Source organism: Quercus suber, unplaced genomic scaffold, assembly GCF_002906115.3.
Source record: "Quercus suber isolate HL8 unplaced genomic scaffold, Cork oak 2.0 scaffold_34, whole genome shotgun sequence".
NCBI classification, from domain to species: Eukaryota; Viridiplantae; Streptophyta; class Magnoliopsida; order Fagales; family Fagaceae; genus Quercus; species Quercus suber.
Window position 1 is genome coordinate 575,616 of NW_027069499.1, and position 10,396 is coordinate 586,011.

Sequence of the window (10,396 nt, forward strand, 5' to 3'; positions counted from 1 at the left end):
ATAGGAGAAAACTTCGGTTTGAATGACGTATGTAGTAAAACCATGACTAAATCAAAGATGCATCAAAACAATGGTTTTTTTGTGTCTTTTCATGGGTCGTAAATAGTTTTGGTTATAGCATTGTCAATCTGGGTCTGAGCCGACTTCCCCAATAATTATTTAGCTGGTGAGTTTGTGGCTTGCCTGCAACCCTCTTGCATTGGTGACCGACCGCATTCACATTGCAGCAAATAATTTCATTCGTTTTATATATTATTTTGGATATAATTTTAAAATGTCTCATCAGTATTGTCATTTGCATCATCGTCTTAATCCAAAGCCCTGTTCTCAACACTCAACCACATATGATTTCTATATTCTGAATCACGTGGTGTCACTAAAGGGTCAGTCTTTCTTTAGTTTACCATTTTCTTTGAAGTGTCCTATTTTTTCACCCCTCTTTCTGCTTCGTTGGAGTCATTTGATGCCTTGCATCTTTCTTCTTTTTAATGAAAGGGAAAAAATATCTATACTACTAATAAAATGATTGTTTTTGAGTATTATTTTACATACTAAAATAATTTCAAATTCATATGTTTAGAAAATTTAAATAATAAAGTTAAATATGTAAAAGCACTAATTTAAACACTCCTAAATTTTAGATACTTATCTATATCTCTTAAAATTAGACACCTTCATCTCTCCTTATTCCTTCTGTACTACAAGTCAGTTACTAAAATTGAACATAAATTAATGCCTCTCTTCCTTGGTTTAATCTAGAAAAAAAAAAAAAAAAAAAAAAAAAAAACTTCTTTCTTTTCTTCTTTCAAGATGGAGTAGTCATTTCCTACAAGGTAGTTCTTTTAGTGATTTTTTATTTATTTATCATTTTATTATTCATATGATTTTAATTGTTCTATATGACTTTTAGTTGCCTTTTCTTTTTAGTGTCAAATTTTTTCAGAAAAATAAAAGAGAAAATTTTGACACAAAAAAAAAAAAAAAAAAAAAAAAACCTCACCATACATGCAAAGAGCGTGTGGCTAGTTAGTATGTATATAAGTCTAAGTACATAATAATAATTAAACATATCGATAGTGGTAAGCAAAATAAAGTGTTGAACAATGCTTAGCATTCTATACCATAGTAAATCAAAATATGAATAGTTGGGCTAGAATGATGAAATAGAGAACTGAACGCCAGGGCAAACTTTCAAGTCAACAACAACTGAGTGACCGACCAAGCCACGTGCTATACTTTCTTTCTTTAGTTTTTTATTTTTTATTTTGTTCTCTTTCTTTCCATAGTATCTAATCTATTTGAGGCTCTATTTGATTGAGATTATAGAAATTTTTTTAATTTTCAACTATGTGTATTTAATTGAGGATGAAAAAGACAAGGAATTGAAAACTAATTAACAGTGGAAACACAACCATTTTTCTCATTTTTCTTCCCTCCTTTTCACCTCAACCAAATATGCAAATGGTGCCAATCTTAGGGAATTTCCTTTTATTTATTTTTTAATTATTATTACTTAAGGACATACATAAACTAAGTTGTAGCAAAGCAAGTGCCACTCAGCAATAGTAAGGGCTAGAAAATAAATAATAATAAAATAACAAAATGATGGATTGCAATTTCTCACCCTTAAGTATGGGCAAGACTTAGGTACAGTACTTAGGTGTTATTCCTTAGGTTCCCCTCTTAAAACTCTGTCATTTGGATTTTTTCTTATGTGATGGAAGTATATTATTTAGTTAAGTAGCCACATGACTAAATTTTAAGAGAGAAATCTAAGGAACAACATCTAAGGTACTATACCTAAGTTTTGTCCCTTAAGTATTCAAGGTTGTAATGTCCTTCCTCCACTATAATGAAATGATGAGGGTGTTAAGGTCAATTAGTGTGGGCTTTGACATAATTATAAAAAAAATTATTAAGCCAACAAAAAATAATAACAAAAGGGGCAAAGTCCTTTTCATGAAACGTTAAGTTGGAACTCTACTATATTTTAAACTAAAGAGGACTACACAATTGCCTTATATTAAAAGTGTATTTTGTATGTTTCATAATAATTCTTCATCATAGGCTAATAAGGGTGTGTATCCAACCCACAAACCTAATGAAACTAACTCAATTCAACCCGATGCCTCGAATTGGTTTTTTGTGTATTGGTGGCTTGGAATATTATTTTGAGCTTCAGGTTTCAATTCATCTTACCCAACTCGACACACCATATATATATATATATATATTACTCTAATTTTAGTTTTTTTTTTTTTGATCTATTTTGGTATTTTGAGAATTAGACATGATGAATTTGAAAATTTGGAACAGAATTTAGGTATATTATGTGAAATTCAATAATTTATTGAAAAAAAGTTCAAATATTTGTTAGAAACCCAAGTTTTGTTCTAAGCACAAAACATGTAATGGGTTGGGTTAGGTTAAAAAATCCTCAAACTCAACCTAATCTAATCCATCCAAGCAAGTGATTTGTAAGGACAATGTTTTCTTCCAAATTGATTTGGAAGAATCTCTTTCAACACATTATGTGTCAACTCATAAGACCATCTACATCTATTATTTAAAGGAAAAAGTTTAGCTCTAAACTTATTTATAACTATCTTCCTCCAATCCATTATATAGCCATTGAAGAGATCATCATGTATAATTTTAGTCACATGACTTTTTTAAATTATACAAATGGATAATTTTATAAATTGCCATACAGTGGTTGAAGAAGATTCCTCCAAACTAGTTTAGTGTTAATATTTGTGTAAATAGATTGAAGGAATTTTCCTCCCTGTTTGGAGTTTGAAGGTGAATGTCCCAATTTATAATCCATTGTGTATATGTTGTACCGTACAATTATGCACATTAATTATGGATGGCATCAAAACCTCACCCCGATCCCAACCTACCCCACTCCAGTCTCATGTGAGTTTTCCCTACTCAAAAGGTAGATAAGGAGGGGACAATGCACCTATGATCTAACCCCGTCCTACTTTACTCTATTGTCATCCCTAAATTAAAGGGTAAGGATTGGCTATTGGCTAAGGCTAAGTCTATTCCGCTAGCTAGCTACTTGACCATAAGTTGCTTGCTTAACCTATCTTGACCGTGGAGATGGAGTGGTAGGTTAAGTCATAGCCATAAACTGATAAATACAGTAACAACGTGCCCGACTTTAACTCTTTCAAAAAAATGAAGAATAAAAGAATTTCATATTTCAAAAAAGGTAATTAAAAGAAAAAGAAAAAGAAAGAAGTCATTTTCAAGCTAATAAAACATACTCCCTCCGTCCCAGTTTGTTTATCATCTATTCCATTTTAGGATGTCCCAAAACATTGTCTTATTTCTAAAAATAAAAGTCATTAATTTACTAATGTTCCTATTATATAGCTACTTTATTTTCAAAACTATTTAAAAAGAAAACTAACTAATATTTTTTAAAAATCGATCTAATTGGGGCACCTTTTTAGTTGACTCATTAAGAATAACTCTTAAAAAAAAAGCTAATAAATTTATTTAAGGGTAGTTTTGTAAACTTATATATTTTTATAATGTAGACAAGACAATAAATGATGTTCCCTTAGAAAGTTTGACTTTTTAAACATGACAAACAAATTGGGATAGAGGGAGTAGTTGCTAAACGACAAGTATTTGTCACACCTACCCCCATACGTCAAATCACCTTTGGTACCATTTAATTTTCTATGGACAGATTTTTTTTTTCTTTTTTCTCAATATGGTTGTATGTCAGGAGATACCACGCATCAAATGCATGTTTCTCCCCTCTTACATGGAGGTAGATCCCACAACTACGCATCAGATGCATGTTTCCTCCCCTCTCACATGGAGAAGGATCCCATAACCATGCATGGTGTTGGGGTCCACCTTAATGTGAAAGGGAGGAAACATGCACGGTGTATTTTCTCCATGTATGGAGCCCACATGAGTGTCATGCATGTGCTATTTACTATCGAGAAAGATTCCCTTTGAATGGTTTTAGACCCCTTAAACCAACCGGATTAACCTAGTTAATTAGCAAGTGATTAACGTAGTCAATTTATGCAAATCTAGGTTATCACAAACATACAATCATATCAAGAATATAAAGCAGCGGAAATATAAAAGACACAAAGATATGATCACCCAGGAAACCACACGAGAAAAACCTAGGAAGGATTTGACCTAGCTGTCCTCAAGGTAAACTTGAATCCACTATATGAAAGAATCGAAGTTCATACAAAAGGACTTACAAGCTCCCGCTTGACTTCCTAATGCTACCCACTAGTAGAACTTACTGACACGACCACGTGCAAACTCCGAATCCACGGACTCCTTCTTTCTTGGATTCTCTAATCAACTACAACCATCCACGCTTGTTATTCTTTAAGCTCCAATGGTAGCAACTGAGTTGATCATTAAGATATTGATACTATCTCTACCTTGAAAACCCTAAACTTTGTGTAAAGGAAAGCTCCTCTAGATCTCACAAGAGATTTACACAAAACAGAAAAGTATGAGCAACAATACAACAAGAGCAACTCTAAAAACGTGGCTAGGATTTTTCTTTTTATACCTAGGGTAAAAACAGAAAACCCAAAACGTTTAATGAGTTAGGGCTGAGCTGGAAAACTCTGCAAAAAAGCATTCTGGCCGAGATTCGATCGATCGAGTCTTTCTTTCGATCGATCGAGCCAGGCTGAAATGCACCAATGCATCTGCAGCCTCTCGATTCCAACTTTATATAAAAGACACAACTTTGAGCAAGCTTAAACAAGACTAAAACAATCTGTTTTGATCATGGTTTGCCAACAATACAAATTAGAGTTCTAAATACATAAATTCCTAAATCTTTAGAACTTAACAAACTCCCCCTTTGGCAATCCATGACAAAACACAAGCACAAAGCTCAAAGTTTACAAGTAAAAGCCCTTTACATAAATAATGCTCATAAAAACTAAAATTCAATCCTAACTACTATCCATCAGTTGCAAGTGTAGACAGCAGCTTAATTGAATCAACCTGTATATTCTTGAAATACTCAACAAACACATAAACGCATGTGTGACAGAAAATAGTATATAAACAGGTATAACATTCTTGTATGATTCACACAACACATAATAAAAACATATATCAATGAATAACTCATAAATATAAATCAATAAACAGTGAATCCAACTAAAACAAGAATCACGAATATATCATGTATATCACAAACAATGTTACTCCCCCTAACATGAATATCCCAAAAAAAATGATATACAAGGTGAAGCGCCTAGATACAATCTAACATCTCCACAAGCTCCTCAAAACAAACAAAACTCTCCCTAACTACAAAACTCCTCTACAAACTCTACTCCCCCTTTTTGTGACGGAATGCCAAAGGGCAATCATACTCCATCATAAAAAGGAGGTGGTGAGGGTGAACGAAGATGTGCCAGATCAACACGCAAAGCACGGGTCTCGTCAAATAAGTCTACCAAAAGCTGACCATGAGCCGCCTGAACGGTCATGACAGTCTCCAAAGTACGACGGATATCAAAGTCATCCGATGGAGGTGGAGGAACAGCAACAACAGCAGCAGCATCAAGATCAGGAACAGCCTCACCAGCAAGACCTGTAAAAGAAAAGGGAGGAGGTGCGGACCCAGAAGGCTCAGACCTAGGGTGTTTAGAGCCAACTCGAAGATAAGCAGCCCTCTGTCTAAGAAAAGACACACTTATAGGAGCAATCACATGAACGGGCTCAGAGGAAAGGAAGCCACCAAGATCAAGATATAGCAAAATCCTATGAATGAAAATAAGATGAACAAGGGCATGAGCAGAAGATGAACTCCTATAAACTTCGTTCAAAGAACGAAGAAACAAATGAGGAAAACTGATAGGAGCATCAGTGACAAGAGCGTACAAAAATACACACCGCTCGAGAGGAATGGTGTGAAGATGAGAAATTGGCCAAAAAGAGTGACACGCTATCCTAAAGAAGAGATAGTGTAACTCAGAAAGTTCAGCAGTGGTGATCCTAGGATCAGAACCCCACCGGATAGAAGATCCAGTGATGTAAGACATGACATCACTCAACAAAAGAGACTCATCATAAGGGTAGACAGGGTGCTGTACCAAAGGTACCCCTAAAGCATCAGCCACTACCTTAGGAGTAATGGTGTACTCTACGCCTGTTATCCAACTCTTTACTAAAGTGTTAGAATCATAGACACAGATAGAGATGTTCGAAAAGAACTCTCTAATCAAGGTAACAGGTGTAGGAGGATCAGAAATATCCACCAAGGGTAACCAGCCCCTACGCTCAAAGTTCGCCCTAAAGGCAGGATCTAGCTCATCTAAGATGACAGAACGCTCAGACCATATCTTCCTCTTAAGGTTCAGCTTATCATAAATCTCTTGGTTTTTCTCACTAGGAAACCTCTTTCGGTCAAAGGGTGGAGGGGAAGGAGTAGGTGAGGGAATAGACCTACAAGCCCTAGTCTTCCTAGGCATAGTGCTAAGGAAAGGACAAAGGCACAAAGAGAAAACCAAAAGAAACAAAAACCAAGGGCAGACTGCAAGTTAGCACAAAAAAATTATAAAACAAAAATCTATATGATGCATGAACAGTTACAATGTCATGATACATGTACTAATGCAGTAAACAAAGTTCAAATTAAGTTCAATTTCACAAAATTGGCTTGAGCATAGAGTTTCTAACAAAAACCCCAAAAATTTGAAAAACCACTTGATAATTTTTGAAACAAATTGATGAATTGAGCATTACACAACACAACACACAGATTATAATGCTTAATTACATCAAAACAATAAGCCAATTTCATCAATTTCAACCTAATTGAACAAAATCCCCAATTCGGATTCAATACAAACCCTAGAATTTTAATTATTCACAAAACCCAAAATTGATCAAATTAAACCATCAAGATCATATTTATATCATGTCCCCACAAAAACCCATTGATCAATTTCACAAATTAGGGCTTGAATCAACAAAAATCCCAAAAAGAAAAAAGGTCCGAAAATTTGAGTGAAAATGCATGAAAAATGCATGAGAAATGAAAATAAACTCAAAAAGAAAGGGCAAAAGAGACTTACTGGCTTGAGGAAAGAGAATCTTTGCAAAAAAATTCGAAGGAAAATGACAAAAAATTAACTGTGGAACCTTGCCTAGTCGGAGAGAGAAGAAAAGTTTTGAAAACTTTTTGAAAAAGTGTTTGAATCAGTCAAGAACAGTGTTTTAAAAACCTGATTTGCGACTTTCAATTGATCGAAAATCACATTCGATCGACCGAATCAATCCGGGATTTTTAAAAGAATTTTAAGTATTTTCAATCGATCGAAAAACAAATTGGATCGATCGAAACAGGCAGCGACTCACAATATTTTAAGAAAAATTATAGTTTTGAAAAGCTCAAACCAATTTTTTGAAAATAACTCCTCAAAGCATTAAAATTGACGAAACAAAATGCATGAGTATGAGATGAAATGGAATGATTTTTTAAAAACCCAAATTTTAATCCCAGTTTCTCCAAAGAAAGTTTCAGCCATTCTCCTTTTAAATTCTCAAGCAAAAAAAATGTTTTGCAAAATACTCAAAGTATTTTCAAACTTGGCTGGTCAGACCAAAAACACACACAATAACATGTACAATGTTTAGCAAAGAGTAACTTGTGTAGTATGTGCAACTAGCAAAAGCTTGAGATACATGTGAAGTGATATGTGAATAGTAATCAATCACAAAGTCTACAAAATCCATCACATAGAATTCAAAAGAGACTATTACCTAAAGAGTTACATCATATAACTCTCACATCTCCTAGAACATAAGCTTGCAATCATGTAAGTTTCTTGAATTTAGCCTCTTAATTAAGTGAATTGGCATCAAGCCTAATAGTACACACCAGTTTTAATTAAGTGAATTGGCATGAAGCCTAGTAGTACACACCAATTTTAAGCATTAAGCAATTAAACCGAGGCTACATCTTATGTTCTTTTTGTGCATGTGCTACACTTTCTCGAGCACAAAATCTTATGATATGCACTAAGGTGTTCATGATTGGCTAGTGAACAGTGGTGAGATTGTTATTTATGCCTTTCTCAAAAGGATCAAGTCCGACAATCAAATAACATGTGACTTCAAGATTAAGACTAAGTGAAAAACACCATAAACATCTTTCCCACACAACATGCACTACAAAGTTTCAACTAGTAAAGTGCAATAAATAAGCTCATCAAAGCTAAACAAGGTACACAAGACAGGTTCTGTGTAAATAAATTGAACAACCTTGTTTTCAAAAACCAAGAAAAATAATGTCAAACATATTTTTGCTTTCTCCTTTTCTTTTTCTTTTTTTAATTAAAAAAGAGAAGACAAATAAATCCTAGAATGAAATGCATGAATGTAATGCAATGCAAGTCCTAGAAAAAAAAACACAAAAAAACACAAATACCAAAGAACAATGGTCACAGAGGAATAAGCAATGAAGCACATGGACCATGTCAGAAAGACTCAATTAGATCGAGTCTTTTGCATCCAAAATCTTTTAGATACACCACGAGCATTGGAGTTCTTATTCACATTCGAGTAATTTCTAACTCTAGGATTGGAATAAAGGTTCAACGCCTTTACCAATTTACCAATGAGTGTCATAGGATCTTGTGCTTGAGGCACAAGCACCTTTGGTATATTTGCTCTCTTAGCAGCTTGAAACTTATAACAGTTAGGAAGAATGTGTCCAGACTTTCCACAATAATGACAAACCCAAGCAGATTTACCATGCATCTTGTCCTTAGAAAGGGTAGATTCCTTAGGTTTAGACTCTCCTAGATCAACCCTAATCTTCCTAGGTGGTGAAACTTCTACAGGTTTGACAACCTCACTCATAGGGGGTTTGACAGTTTCACTCACAACCTCACTCACAGAAGGTTCAAAAGAAGAAAAAGGAACAAAATTCGTGGAATGAGGAGCAGACACACAGACATTTTCAACATAACCTAAACCAGTTTTATCAGAAGGATACTTTTGAACATTCAGCATTTGATCAAGTTTAGAACTAGCAGATCTAGCAACAGATAAATCATGTTCCAAAGTTTTAACTTTATCAAACAAAGGCATGTTCTCAGATTTCACATGGTTCAAAAGATCATTAGCATCAAATAATTTAACAAGCCAATTTTTCTTTTCAAGCTCAAGAGAATCAATTTTCATACCACTTGAACGATTTTAGACCCCTTAAACCAACCGGATTAACCTAGTTAATTAGCCAAGTGATTAACTTAGTCAATTTATGCAAATCTAGATTATCACAAACATACAATCATATCAAGAATATAAAGCAGCGGAAATATAAAAGACACAAAGATATGATCATCCGGGAAACCACACGATAAAAACCTGGGGAGGATTTGACCTAGCTATCCTCAAGGTAAACTTAAATCCACTATATGAAAGAATCGAAGTTCATACAAAAGGACTTACAAGCTCCCCGCTTGACTTCCTAATATTACCCACTAGTAGAACTTATTGACACGACCACGTGTAAGCTCCGAATCCATGGACTCCTTCTTTCTTGGATTCTCCAATCAGCTATAAGCACCCACGCTTGTTATTCTTTAAACTCCAATGGCAACAACCGAGTTGATCATCAAGATGTTGATACTATCTCTACCTTGAAAACCCTAAACTTTGTGTAAAGGAAAGCTCTTCTAGATCTCACAAGAGATTTACACAAAACAGAAAAGTATGAGCAACAATACAACAGGAGCAACTCTAAAAACGTGGTTAGGGTTTTTCTTTTTATACCTAGGGTAAAAACAGAAAATCCAAAACATTTAATGAGTTAGGGCTGAGTTGGAAAATTCTGCAGAAAAGCATTCTGGTCGAGATTCGATCGATCGAGTCTTTCTTTCGATCGATCGAGCCAGGCCGAAATGCACCAATGCATCTGTAGCCTCTCGATTCCAATTTTACATGAAAGACACAACTTTGAGCAAGCTTAAACAAGACTAAAACAACCTTTTTTGATCATGGTTTGCCAACAATACAAATTAGAGTTCTAAATACATAAATTCCTAAATCTTTAGAACCTAACACCCTTCAATCCATTGTTTTGTCCTTGTGTGCTTTACTCACATGATGATTGTGGAGTCCATCTCTATGTGAGAATGGTGAAACATGCAGTGTATTTTCTCCATGTATAGAGCCCATTTAGTGTCATGTACTCTTTACTATTGGGAAAGATTCCCTTCAATCTATTGTTTTGTATTTGTGTGCTTTACTCACCCTGTATATGCATGTGACTACTTTTTTTAAGCTTTTTCTTGGAGATTTGAATCCCGGTCCTAATTTCCTACACTTTACAAGAACTTATATTTATAGAGTGACCATTACACTA